Source organism: Doryrhamphus excisus, chromosome 21 (genome assembly GCF_030265055.1).
Source record: "Doryrhamphus excisus isolate RoL2022-K1 chromosome 21, RoL_Dexc_1.0, whole genome shotgun sequence".
In the NCBI taxonomy this organism is placed as follows: Eukaryota; Metazoa; Chordata; class Actinopteri; order Syngnathiformes; family Syngnathidae; genus Doryrhamphus; species Doryrhamphus excisus.
This window is the reverse complement of record NC_080486.1, coordinates 7114897-7128060: the sequence shown is the minus strand read 5'-3', so window position 1 is coordinate 7128060 and position 13164 is coordinate 7114897. Positions and strand designations below refer to the sequence as shown.

Genomic DNA, 13164 nt, shown 5'->3' with positions numbered 1-13164 from the left:
AGAGAACCACTTAAATCATTTTTATTTGTATTTATTTAAAATATTCTTTTGAGTCATTTTAATGTTTTTATATTTTCAAATATGTATTTTGATGTATTCATACTTTTGAAACATTAGTATTAATTATTTGTTCAAAGTGCATTTTAGTTTTAGTCCTTGATTCTAAAATGATACAAAAAAAAGGAACAACTAGGGTCTTGTTCATAAAGGAGCTTGTACTGTGTAAATACTAGCCATGGCTACTTTAAATTTAAAAAATGCAGTATACAGATACTTTAAATAAAAACATGCTGTACAAAATAGTGTACGATATTTGGTGCTGTACACATTTTTACCAGTAAAGAAATTTAAGGCACATATACTACTACTAAAGACATAATTTGTATCTTTATCCTTATTATCATAAGTTGGTTATTTTTTTGCTTAAATGACACAAAAGATGAAAAGAACAGAAGAAGTGTCTTTTCAGAGAATGAGTAAACAGCAACACAACAAAGACGGAAATCAAATGGGTGGTATTACTGCTGTTTTATTATTATTTATGTTGAATTGTTGCCCCACATACTCTGTCGAGCTTTCTGCTGAGGGTTGGACTGCTTCAATCTCAAGTCCAGAAGATGGATCTTTTTCACTAGCTCATCCTATTGGCTTTCAGCCATGTTTGCTTATTACATTGACGATGCTTTGCAGCCTGTTGCAGCTTGTCGCTGTCAATTTTGCGGCTGGATTTCATCATTGTGACAATTGAAATTTCAAGTTGAGCATCCATATCCAATGGTTAGCATGACTATATACGTATACTGTAATCGCTGTTCTGGCTTAATGGTGTTTGTGTCTCCTCTCCCTGCAGGAAGCTTTGAATGTTCTGATGCCAGCCTGTCATGTGCAGATGGACGTTTGGACTGTCGACCTCGCTGAAGGTAAGAGCTCTGCTGACCCGTTCGTTAAAGTGCATTTGGCCACATTTAAAGTTGAGAGGAGCAATTCCAGGAATGCTTGAAGATGATTCCCTTAGGGATGTAACAGTCTACTGCAATACAAGTCTTGTCTGATGGTTTGACTCCACCAAGGAACCCACGTTTTCAGTTGTCCTTGTGTAGTGCAGGCATCATCTACGCAGGTGCAGATCCAAATTAGAATTGTTCGTCTTTGTGAAGGGCCGTGCCATTCATTTTGAATGTCCTTCTTAAAATGGATATACTGTAGATCTTTTAGCTTCCGCTTGAGGCTCAGCTCCAAAATGCTGAGTCCTTCCCCTGTTTTTCCACTGGTGTGCCTGTCGTCTCCACCCACAGCTGGGTCACGAGGTGTGACGCCATGATGGTGTCTGCAGAAAGCAGGCTCTCATTTGGGCACCGCGTTACAGTACATGAGTTTATGCTGCACATGAGCAGTCAAATGCGAGCGCGTTTCAAAGCATTTCTGTGCACACCGGCCGCAGCTGCCGTCGTCTGTCGTAAAACGGCAGGCATTTTCGCCGCCGCTGTTGCATGTTTGGGATGGAGGCCTTGTCTTTATTTTTAAGGCGTTTCCTGGCTGGCTGCCAGAACATGTGTCCCTTTCCTTCTTGTGACACAGAGGTGTTCCTGTAGCTGATAGCTCCCCAGAAACCAACAGCCACCATTTTAGGCTTTTAGGCGGAGAGAAGAAATGACCTGCAACTTCTAAAAGAAAAATAAAGCGAACAAACAAACAAAAAATTACAGATATAACCTTACGGTGCTAAGTACCTATTTTGTTGATGCAACAAATGTATTTATAAAATCATACATATCCAAGTATATTCTTTTGCAGAATTTTATTTTTGTAAAATATCGCACGTCATATTTTATCTGTTAGCATTTTAAATGTTGTTTTGCAAGTTTGTAGTCATGTGTTTTATAGATGCCATTAACTGAAAACTACTTGAATAAATTCCACGCGTACATCACCTTTAATTTCAATAATTTTTAAAAGCAATAATAATTTTTGTAGTGTGAATTGCTGTTGGTGTGCTTTAGCCTTTTATTCAGGAAGACTGTGTATTCATAAGGAACTGACAGAGGCAGACATATTTTCCAATACGATGACAAAGTGAGCGTTTGATGTGGATTTCTTGTTTTTGTGTTTAAGGTTAGAATTTTTGCAGATTCCAAAAATGATTTGTTGAGTGTGCTCATATTAAAAATATTAGTAAATGTTATATTTGTAGGAGTTCTAATAATACATAATTACCTTTTATATTTATTTTTCTATCGTGTATATAAATATTTGGTCGTTTTTTTAAATTTTCAACACGTATTACATTAATTTCAGCTTCTACCAGTAAAAGGCACATTGAGTAGAGGGAATGTGAATGACTGTTTGTGCTAGATCTTTATCGATATTTGTAAATTCTAGCAAATGGGAGCAGAATCCAATTCAAACATGCAATGTTATCTAAGGTGTAAAAAAATGCGCTTTGTCACTGCTGTGAAATTGTGTCATCACATGCTAATGAAGTGAAAGCGTTGATTGATTCTAAAGCCAGACTAAAACTAAATAAAATATATACGGCATATATAAAAATACACTAAATAGAAAATGTTTTCATTTTTCTGGTTAAACATCGTTGACGATGCTTGTTTACTTGTTTATTTGTAGTTTAGTTTGCTTGATAAATATACATCATATTGACAGTTTTTATGCAAATTGAAAGTGAAAGTGATTTTGGGTAAAGAATAACACGTGAGTGGAAATACACACATGGATGACTTCTGAGTGTAGTCTTTGTTTACTTGCAGTATTTGTCATCTTGCTGTATGCACACACGGAACATGTTAACACTGACAGCCACTGCATTACTTCCTGTTTTCATTTGTTTTCATGCCCCCCCCCCCCCCCCCCACCTTCTTGTAAATAGCGTGTGCTAAACTCCAACACCCCCAAAACTACTACAAAGAAGGCTGCAGGCCCGAGTGAGCACTCTTTGACTGCAGTGCATGACTCCTCGCTCGCTTACATTTAACATTGCTTACTTTCTGGGACAAAACTTTTGGCTTCAGATGAACTTTTGCAACTTTAGCTGATCAGTGTATGGGTGTGAAAAGTAGTGGCGATGTCGCTATGCACTAAAGCAGTCATACGCTTCCTTGTGTTGTCGTGGCACTGACTCTATTGTTAAATTACAATCACTATAAGTGGTCTGTCAGTAATTTATAGTTGAATTTAATTAAAGTGTTTTCAGTAAGATTATAGCATCTGCAAAAATAAGTGGATTTTGGTAACACTGTTAGTCAATCTGAAGTAGGGCTGCAACTAATGATTATTTTAATAACCGATTCATCCATCCAACTTTTTTGGTTAAGTGATGAATCGGATAAAAAAAATACACATTTTTTAATATTCACCTCACAACACTTGAATATGCTGTTAAACAAACAGCTTCAGTAAAACAATAAATCTATCCAAAATTACAATTATGATAATTTTCTTAGTGGATTAATTTCAATTAATGGAGTAATCAGCCATAGATGGACCAAATTAATATGAAGCAAACCGCTACAGTTAGTGGTTGGGTCCGCAACATGTCAGAAAAGAGGCAAAAATGCCCAGCACTGTTTTCCAAAGTCAAAGATTATATTTTGTTTTGGCTAAAACACAAAGATAATAGGTCTTCTTTCATGGATGGCATAAGGAAATTGTCAAAATATTCAAATATGAGAGACTGAAATTGACATATTTAAATAAAAAAAAAACCTATTGATGACCAAAATAGTAATCGACTAACCATCACTCTAATCTGAAGCTTGTTGATTCCATTAATGGAGTAATTGGCTGGACTCTAGACGGACTAAATCAATACGACCCCAACACAAACAGAAAAGAGGTCAAAATGCCAATCAGTGTTTTCCAAAGTCAAAGCTGATATGCTTGAATATCTTGTTTTGCCTAAAACACAAAAATAATAGGTCTGCTTTCAAGGATGATGAGAGAAATTAGAAAATATTCACATTTGAGATGTGAAATCAGAGGTTGAATCCAAAAATATTTGTCACTGGAATGGATCATCAATTCATCATTCAGCGTTCAAAGGGCTTTTATTGTGCTGAATAGAAACACCATTGATGACATTTAAAAAAAAATTTTTTGACCTTCCCAAAGAAAATGAAGGACAAAGTCATTGCGCCTAAGTTGTTGATTTTTTTTGTCTCAATCTCTCAATTCTCACACTTGGCCAGTAGCTCACCAACATTTGCACCAATGAACTTGTGACTGGGGAGCTTGACTCCACATCTCGTGTAATTGGGGCTTATTTTAAAGCACCTGGACTACCTGATTCCTCTTTGCCATTTGACCTTTTAGCGAATTAAGATGGCACGGCAGAATTGGAGCCGGTTGACCCTGCGGTACTTGTCAGCGAGTGGAGGCTGCACCGTGACTAATTAGTAATTCATACTTCCCTCTGAGGTGAAAAAAAGTGATTTGCTTTTGCTCGGTGATGAACCACCACCTGCCCCAAGTGGAGGTTACTTATTGGCTCTCCCTGGACTCTGAAAGTGAATCTTTCACATTTGACTGGTCTCCAGCAGCTTTTCTGCATGTATCATATTTGAGCCTCCATCAAGCATCCGGGGTGATGAAGGGGAAACGGACCGCAGGGTCTCTTTCCTCTCACACAATGGCGAGGAAAGGTCAGCCCTAATGAAGTCGGGGGTGTGACCCCTAGTATTCAGTGACTTTGCACAGGTCCCCGTCCCACCGCTGCAACCATGCCGGTTAATCCCTTTTTGATCCTAATTGATAGGCATTAACATGATCCTTATCCAGGAGCTGTGTTTTGTCTTCCACAGCACTCCTCTCAGGGTGTCGGTGACACAAAGTGTGAAAGCGTTTAACCAAATGTGAAATTGATATTTTTCATGTTTGTGTGCTTAAATTTGGGCCGTGGCTCCAAACACTGCAAAGTGCTTTGAGGCTCTTAATAGGACTTAGCACATGACCCCCAGAAGCCATCTCCGCTGTGTTTTCCTTTGGGTCCTTTTCATCATCATTGCTCAGACGAATGATACTCTTTAGAAATATTTCTATTGACTTTTAAGTCACTTTCGCAAATGTGTGAACATGGCACGGCTTCTAATGTTGGCGCAGGGGAGCTGGAACTTATACCAATTCATTCTAATCAGTCACTATTACTACAGCAAGCAGAAACCACAAAATGATGTTTGGAAGGAAAAACTTTTTATTGTTGGTTTATTCATGCAAATCGATGCATGCATCTGTTTCCACCAGGCCGTGCACTTAGGATCTGCCCCTGGTTAGCGTGGTTTCGGTTAACGTAAAAGATTTAAGACACAATTTTAGGGTGTGATCATTTGATCCGTGTTCACGGAATTACAGATGGAACTGGCCAATAGAAATGGAAGTTACTGTTTAACACGGAATCTCCTGGAAATTGACAAAGTGAATGAATGCTTTTGTCATAACGGGAGTAATTTCCTGGCGGATAGCTCAATTGTGTTGGACGCAAACACTAAACAGCCCCCTCCCAACCGAAACAGGTTGAAATGGCAATAAACACTGGCGAAAGTTGGTGGAATCCATGAAAGCGAATCGGGGTTAGCTTAGTTTAGCATGCTCATGTGGTTGTGTGTGTGTGAATCGGGCTCTATGAGTATATTTTCACCACGTTGTGTTTTACGGCTTTAATGTAAGGATTGTTTTACAATTCTGATGACGACGTGCAGGTTCTGAGTGAAAAAATACGAGAAGCATGTTTATTTTTGAACGCAGCTCGTCTCAGCCGTAAACAGACATTCTCCACACACACGGAACACACTTCTGTGACTTTCATTCATATAAATAATAGTGATAAATGAATATTTAAGGTTACGTTTACCTTCATTGAAGATCCCAAGGACAATCCCAAAGATCCCAAAGACACGATGTGACAGCGAGCTCTACCACCACCACGTTTCTGTTTTCAGTCACATCTCTTTCATTCATCATTTATATGCATTTTGAATTGGTGTCTGGATGTAAAACTACTATGATAAACTATGAAAATGGCTTTCGGACTTTACATTAGTTGTTCCTCATTGATTGCGGTTCCAGACCAGACTGCGATACGTGACTTTCCTCAAAGTAGGATATTCAATAATAAATTGAATTTTCATAGTGAGAGCATCGAATATTTAATTTATAAATAATTAATTAATTTATCAATACAATTACTAGAGCCCCATAGAGATGAACTAACACCCCTATAGTAACATTAAGTGCTTTATATTCTTTGTTTACAACATATTGCTCAGCTGTAATGCACAGGCTATGGAATTGCATGCTACCGAACTAGCTAGCCTCCAATTGAACTTAAGGGTTTCAAACACAGTGGGGAAGAAGGTCAAGAAGGAATGTCCGACATGCCATGGCTGACTACATGCAATGTGAAGGTAATATAATCTAATGTCATGTCTCATTACTGTAATGTAATTACCAGAATACTACTCATATCTTGTCTGTCAATATGTTTGGACTAATAATAACAGTCCATAGTCAACCGTGAAACAACTGTCATTTATTCATTCTTTTTTGAGTAGGGATGACTGTATTTCTTATGGGGATAATTGATTCAGTTAACTTCCGTTTTGGTTAGAGTAGGACCCTGTGAAACAACTTAATGTTGCTAACCAAGGTTCTGCAGGTGAGTCCTGCAATTCTGGATCCTTGTAGATGATGGAGATGTGATGTTGAGATCTAGGTTACTGTCCGTCATTGATTAACTCATCAGTTGCTGTTTTGATCGATCAACATTTCTTCTTCTTTAACTTTTCAAACTGTAGTCATGTGAGAATCTAGCCAGCATCATTTTGATACAGTCCACTTCTGCTGCAGCGTGCCAGGTGTTGGTTCTTGTTGGTTTCACACGGCCAATCCAGTTACGTCTCCATAGGATTGGATTTTTATTTCCGCCTTGTTTGCTGCATTGAATAATGAGCTCTCTGTAAGGGCCTGATGACATAATCTAAAGACTGATGTGAAAAAGAACTCATTATAGAGAAAACTACAGATTGGGGACGGCGCTGGTGTACTCCACTTGACTGGCCCCACCTGCTTCCCTTTTATATGTGTCCCCCGTTCACGTGACCTGTCAATCAGACCCTGCAGGATTTCAACCAATCCTCACAAATTATGCAAACTGTCCAATTTCTGCAACTACCCTGCACATTTGTGGCCAATTGTCATTTTTGCCAATTGAATTTATCTTAGAGTAGCGCTCAAAAGCCCACGTCAGCTCTCTATCCAATCAAATGGGTCCCTGCATGGCACACTTACGTCCTCGCTTCCTTGTTTCCTTGTTTATTGCTCGTTTCTCATCGACCAACAACAATCACCGTTATAGATCACTTTCAACAGTCTAAAGTATGTGTAATGCACACATAAAAGAAGGTTTAAGATGGAGAAGCACTTTTCAAGTGTAAAACACACACTGTGTCTGAATGTCTGCAACTTGCAGATGATAAAGCAGAAATTAAAAGAGCTTTTATTGGTGTTTGTTTTGCAAACTATGCACCCATTTGTATGCCAAATGGCAGCAGATGGAGCTATACACTGTAACCACAGGTAACTGTGGAACTATACTCATCCTAAACATACAGTGTATCTCATATACAGTATCGCACCCCTGAACCATTTTTATTACACTACATCTTTCAAACGGAGAATACTAAAAATGGAGCTTGGGCATACTTTAAAGGGGGGGACCTATTATGCTCATTTTTCGACCCTTTGTATTGAGTTGTGGACTCCTATAGACCAGCTACACACAATAACCAGCACAAAGCGCTTTCTAGATCTTCCACAATCTGCACCTATTCCACCTGTATTTCTTTGGATTTTGCACTTCCCACTAAAATGGTCTGTTTTAATTTTTTCCACCCACTGCCGCTTCTGGGCATGCCCACTCCGCTGTGTTTGGTCACACTCTCAAGTGCTTCGGAGAACTTTTGTTGTTGTGCCGCCAGCTGTGAACCCAACTTTACAGGAGTTGATACGGCGACTTTTTTAAAACGTTGGCTTTTAACATACAGCCAGATGTGTTGGATCCCGAATCCAATCTGAAAGTAGAGACTGGACAGTCAGCAGTTTCTCAAGAAACAAGTTTACTTCAAGACGTCCCTCAATGGTTAGTAGCTTTAGCATTTTAGCGTTACCTGTAGAAAACCTACTGCTTCGGTAAAATGCAATGTGGTCATTTACATATTTTTGTGGGACTACCAGGGTTTAAAAAAACTCTGGTAGAGCCACTTATTGTGGTGGGGAAACAGCTATTAGCAACCCCGCTCCCTGAATACACACTCTATAATGCTACACAAACAAGAGCTTTTGTCTTGTGACTTACACAGAATAAACACAGTTAGGACACTGATGAATTGTTACTCACTCCTTGCTCTTCAGACTCTTCCACATGAACAAGTAACGTTGGAAAGGCGTCAGGCTTCAGTGACAGTTTGCCACATACTGGCCCATGTTCACAGTCCGGTGTGAAATGCCGTTGACAGTTTAAAATCTTTTTCATTTGCTGGTAGGGAATCAGCAATTCCAACCATTTGTGCCTGATGTTTGCGTCATTAGAAATTATAAACAAATGTAGCTTTCTCTTACACCAGAATGAAACACTTCCTGGGAGACATTGCTAACAGTGTAAACACAGAAGCAGAGCGTATCTGGCATACAGCGCACGCCCATATGAGGAAGCCCGCCCATGTGTGACATCACACACCTCCAGTTTTACAACGCCCTCTGAAACCGAGCGTTTTGAGTCATCACAAACTTCTTTTAGGGCTCACGTCCAAATACGCAAACCTCATTATGTGAAACTTTGGCATCGTTTAACACGAGAATGTTATTTCTGTAGTAATGTAGTGTAGTGTGAAAGGCTTTTTTTCTCATGTGAGTCTTAGTCTTTTTTTTTACTTTGCTGTTTTGCACATTTTTCTGTGCCATGTTGGTAAGATGCTTTTCTCAGCCTTTTTCTTCTCTGTATTCATTCATTCATTACTTATTCCCTATTTATCTATCTAATTACGCAGAGGGAAAATCACAACCATTTAGTGCTACGTTATCGCAATTTTATCCCAACCAACACAGAAAAAAAACACTGCAGCTTCCATCACAATGTTTGGTAAAAATTCTTGTGAAATCAGGCATCACAGAAAAGGGCAGTGAGATCCTGGGTGGGAGTGGTAAAGTGCTGCCAATGTAAAAAAAGCTCTGCACTTGACTTTAAAATGCAATTAAAGCATATTTTGTTAGATTTGTTGAAATACTGTACTTTTTGGGGTTGATTGTACAAAGAACACCTAAAACATTGATAAGTATGTAAAATCCTAAGCTGATGCAATGTAATTGGGGGGGCGGGCAAAACATTGAAACTTTTGCCACAACTGCCGCAAAATCAAGCATTTTAGGCTAGAGAAAGAAAATCCAGTGAATGTGAACGTGTGTGTGTTTTTTTTTTTGTAGGTTTTACTCGAGGCTAGAAAATACTTAGCAGGTGTGTACACTAGGCATGCATGTTAAATCCTCATGTCAGCGCACGTCAGCGCTGCACCTCTATAGAGCCGTTATCTTGACGTCTTTGACTTATTTTCTTGTTTTTGCAACATGAGCCTTATTGCCAGAACATCACATGTCACAACATCTTTCATTCATGGCTTTCTTCTCTCACCTCCACATATGACAAATGAAAACATTCAAACGTAAAAGACTGCCGTTGTGTTTGTATGTTGATGTTTGAGGACTTTATTGTTGCGTCTGAAGTCAACCATTTTGGGTAAAATCCACTCTCTCCTCTCTAGATATAGATGTCAAATGCCAGCTATGGATCATTCCATTTCTCCCTGTGTTGTTTGCTGAATGTACATTCTTTTTTTGTTTCATTTGTGTATAAGTTTCCAAAGCCAAGATGGCTCATCTAAGTAACAGGACTGAAAATATCAGAGCATAGAATTAGCAAATAATAATAGAAATTGCCACATGGCATTTATGCTAACAACACACTGACGCTAAGCACATTGTAGGGATTCAACAACAAATAGTATTTAAAAAAATACTGTGCTGAGCCTCCACCCTGCTCCCACAAGGCATAGTGGAAATATCATTGAATATACAGAAAAATAAACTTAGTTATGGCCAGTTTCTGCAAGACACAATTTCCTTGGGACATTTTTCAGAGGGCATAATGGTAACAGCACGTGGACGCCACTCAAGTGTGAATTAATTGTTTTAACACAAATATGTAAAAATCTAACAGTCCATAGCATGTTATATTGCACAGGAAAGTCTAATTTCAAGAATCAGGCACTGGCAACAAATGATGTTTTTTCCAGTGTTCATTGTAGTTTTTATTAATCTTATTGAATATGCAATCCAATCAGTGTGGAGGACACTTTGCTTAATAAAGAAATTTATTCACTGTTTATTTAATTTGGTATTCCAGGTGCAGTTTCAATGTATAATTTGAAATTTCCATACCTTCTTCATCCTAAATAATTTTTCCCCCCTTTTTTGGGGGTCCTAATTTAGTGGTGAAGTTTGTTTGGTGCACTTCTTCCCACAAATCATTATCATGTGCCCTTCAGGAGCTGAAATAAATAGTTAAAGGTTTGTTTTTTTATGACACTGCTGCTCGTCCCACATGGACCAGGCTGCTCAGTCCAACTTGACTTGTCAATGCGGCACATTCTCACACACTCTCCTGACAATAGCACTCACCATCAAGGGCGCCATCACCTTTGCCACTAATGAGGCTGTTTATTTACCAGATTCCCTCATAGGCTTTGTGCTGGGAGAAGGAAAACAAGCCATGCATAGCAGAGCATTTAATCAGCTTCTTCAAACATCACATTCTGTCTGACACTAACAGCATGAAACCTACCTGGCAGATTCCTTTCCACACTGTTATGTTTTTCAATTAAACATGAACAAGCCAAAGAAAGAATTGCAGTTAGCAGAAAGCGTAGATGTTTGGAGGTGTTGCTGCAGGATTGTGTGATATAGCCAACGTCATTCATATTTGGTCATTTCATGTTTTCATGGATGCTTAGTTAGTTTAGTGATAATGACGCCCTCTTGATTCACCACACTTTTTCCATTTTTGTCTAAATGTGTCAAGGATGCGCAGAGCTGGTACATGGCTTTATTTGTGCTTTCAGTCTTTGTGTAAATGTGTAAGGCTTTACTGTATGTTTGCTTATCTGTCCAGCCATCCCATCTATTCAAACAGCGTTCCTTTTATTCAGTCTTATTCAGTGTTGGCTGGGCTTTTTTTTTCACTTCCCGGGACCTTTTCTGTTATTTGGGGACCAGATGGTGAGGGCCACGGAAGCGCCTCTTTTGTCTGGCTGCCCTTGTGAAAAGAGTCTCTGCTGCCTAATGTAATCAGTGCCACCGGAAGGGTCCATTTTGGACTGTGAAAGGAGACAATCGGGCCATGGACACGTCTAGATTACAGAAACGTAGAGTTCATCTTCCGACCCGGCCCCCTCTCTTCTCTCTGGGCCTGGCATGGAAGATCCTCATCTTTGATCACTGGAGGGTGGAGGTGCTGATCCGACCCCAGCAGGGCCAAAGGCCAACCCCGCCCCACCCTGTTTACCCTGCACTTGGCTACTGCTGACCCTTCCTTCCGGAAGGAACCAGAGGGTGGTAGCTTGGGCATTGAGGGGCGGGGGATACCATGACCTGTCTAGACACCGTTGCTTGTTGCCTTGGTGTTGCCAAGAGGACTTTATAAACTTTGACCCCAAACATATTTGGCCTTTTTTTTCCCCGGAGGTGAAAAAGAGGAAGTGAGGGTATGGCATGATCTATCTTTTAAATGTAAGTAATAAACTGACCTCTTCACAATATTGCTGACTATACAGCTTTGGTAGCTGTATCCCACCAGGGAAGGACGGTCAGGAGTAGATCAGCAGTAGTTTGGATCATCTCCCCATTTAGTATGCTTGTGACCAGGCATGGGCCAGGATGACATTCTGATGGTAAGATAACCTTGGGCAATAATATGCAATCACAGCTCGAAAATCAAGTCAAGTCAAAACAGTTATTTTAAAACCACATAATTAGGGCTCGAAAACTAACACGTTAATGCCGGTAACTAATTTATTTCATTAATTACGTAAAAATCTTTTGCACGGTTTAGTCATGCTCATCATGTCAAACGACACCTCTCTGTGATGACGGCAAATGGAAGCACAGTGTAGCGTCCCCACTCTTTCATAACTTTATTGATGTGAACGCATCAACCATATATTGTGCGCGTGTCCAACTCCAGTCCTCCTCGGAGGACTTTGCATTCATGGACACTCCGTAAATTATAATAATGTCTTGATGCACGTATGTGTGGTCTAAATAAACAGAAAGACAAAGAAAAACAATAAGTGGCTATTCTAATCACTCCCTAAGGCAGTGCTTCTCAAACAGTGGGGCGGGTCCCTCTGGGGGGTACGGGGAGAACTGTCAGACCTACCAACATGTACAAATTTATAGTACTCAACATGCAATTTGATTCCTGAATACGACCTTCATTTTGTTGGATTTTCCTGGTTTCGTTTTCAAGCTCGACGTAAGTAATATGTCGACCCACAAAGGTGACAACGATGACTTTTGGCACCACAGCACACCCCTGTGGTTCGAACACATCAAAGCCCAGTGGATAACACAGCACCCAACAAAGTATTTCCATATAGTGGCTGCACTGACCTCCACTTTCAACCATATCTTAGGAACGGTATGAGGGACATATTTAGTGGTTTTGAAACTGTGACTTTTTCATACCGTGGTATACCTTCTCACCAGTAACCATCCCATGCCTCCTGTAACTGTACAGTACAGCTGCTCACCTCATTTAGCTACATGGGAAGGCCAAAATACTAATAAGCACTAGTCCAATGGTGGGCAAACTACGGCCACCCATTTGAATCCGGCCTGCCAGTTGCTTCCAAAGTCATAGAAACTGGCAGTCTGAAGCTGGCGGTCAAACCGAGACAACCTTTTGATGGTTTACGTCAGTAAAACCAACTGTAGAATCCGGTTTTGTTATTTTATGTAGTATGATGTTTAAAGTGCTCCTGGAAAAAAGGGACACAAGCACATGTATGACACTTTTACAGATAATTCCAAAAGGCAATTAATTCCAGGTGG

The 13164-nt window shown here is 39.8% G+C and overlaps 1 long non-coding RNA gene across 9 annotated transcripts in view; it reads left to right on the top strand.

Moving 5' to 3' along the window:
* Nucleotides 1-13164, top strand: part of LOC131109212 (uncharacterized) — a 28701-nt gene that overhangs the window by 3159 nt on the left and 12378 nt on the right. For all 9 annotated transcript variants that reach the window (XR_009120705.1, XR_009120704.1, XR_009120703.1 and 6 more), the window contains exon 3: nucleotides 851-920. This is a non-coding gene — a long non-coding RNA (uncharacterized LOC131109212). The remainder of the gene's footprint in view (nucleotides 1-850; nucleotides 921-13164) is intronic.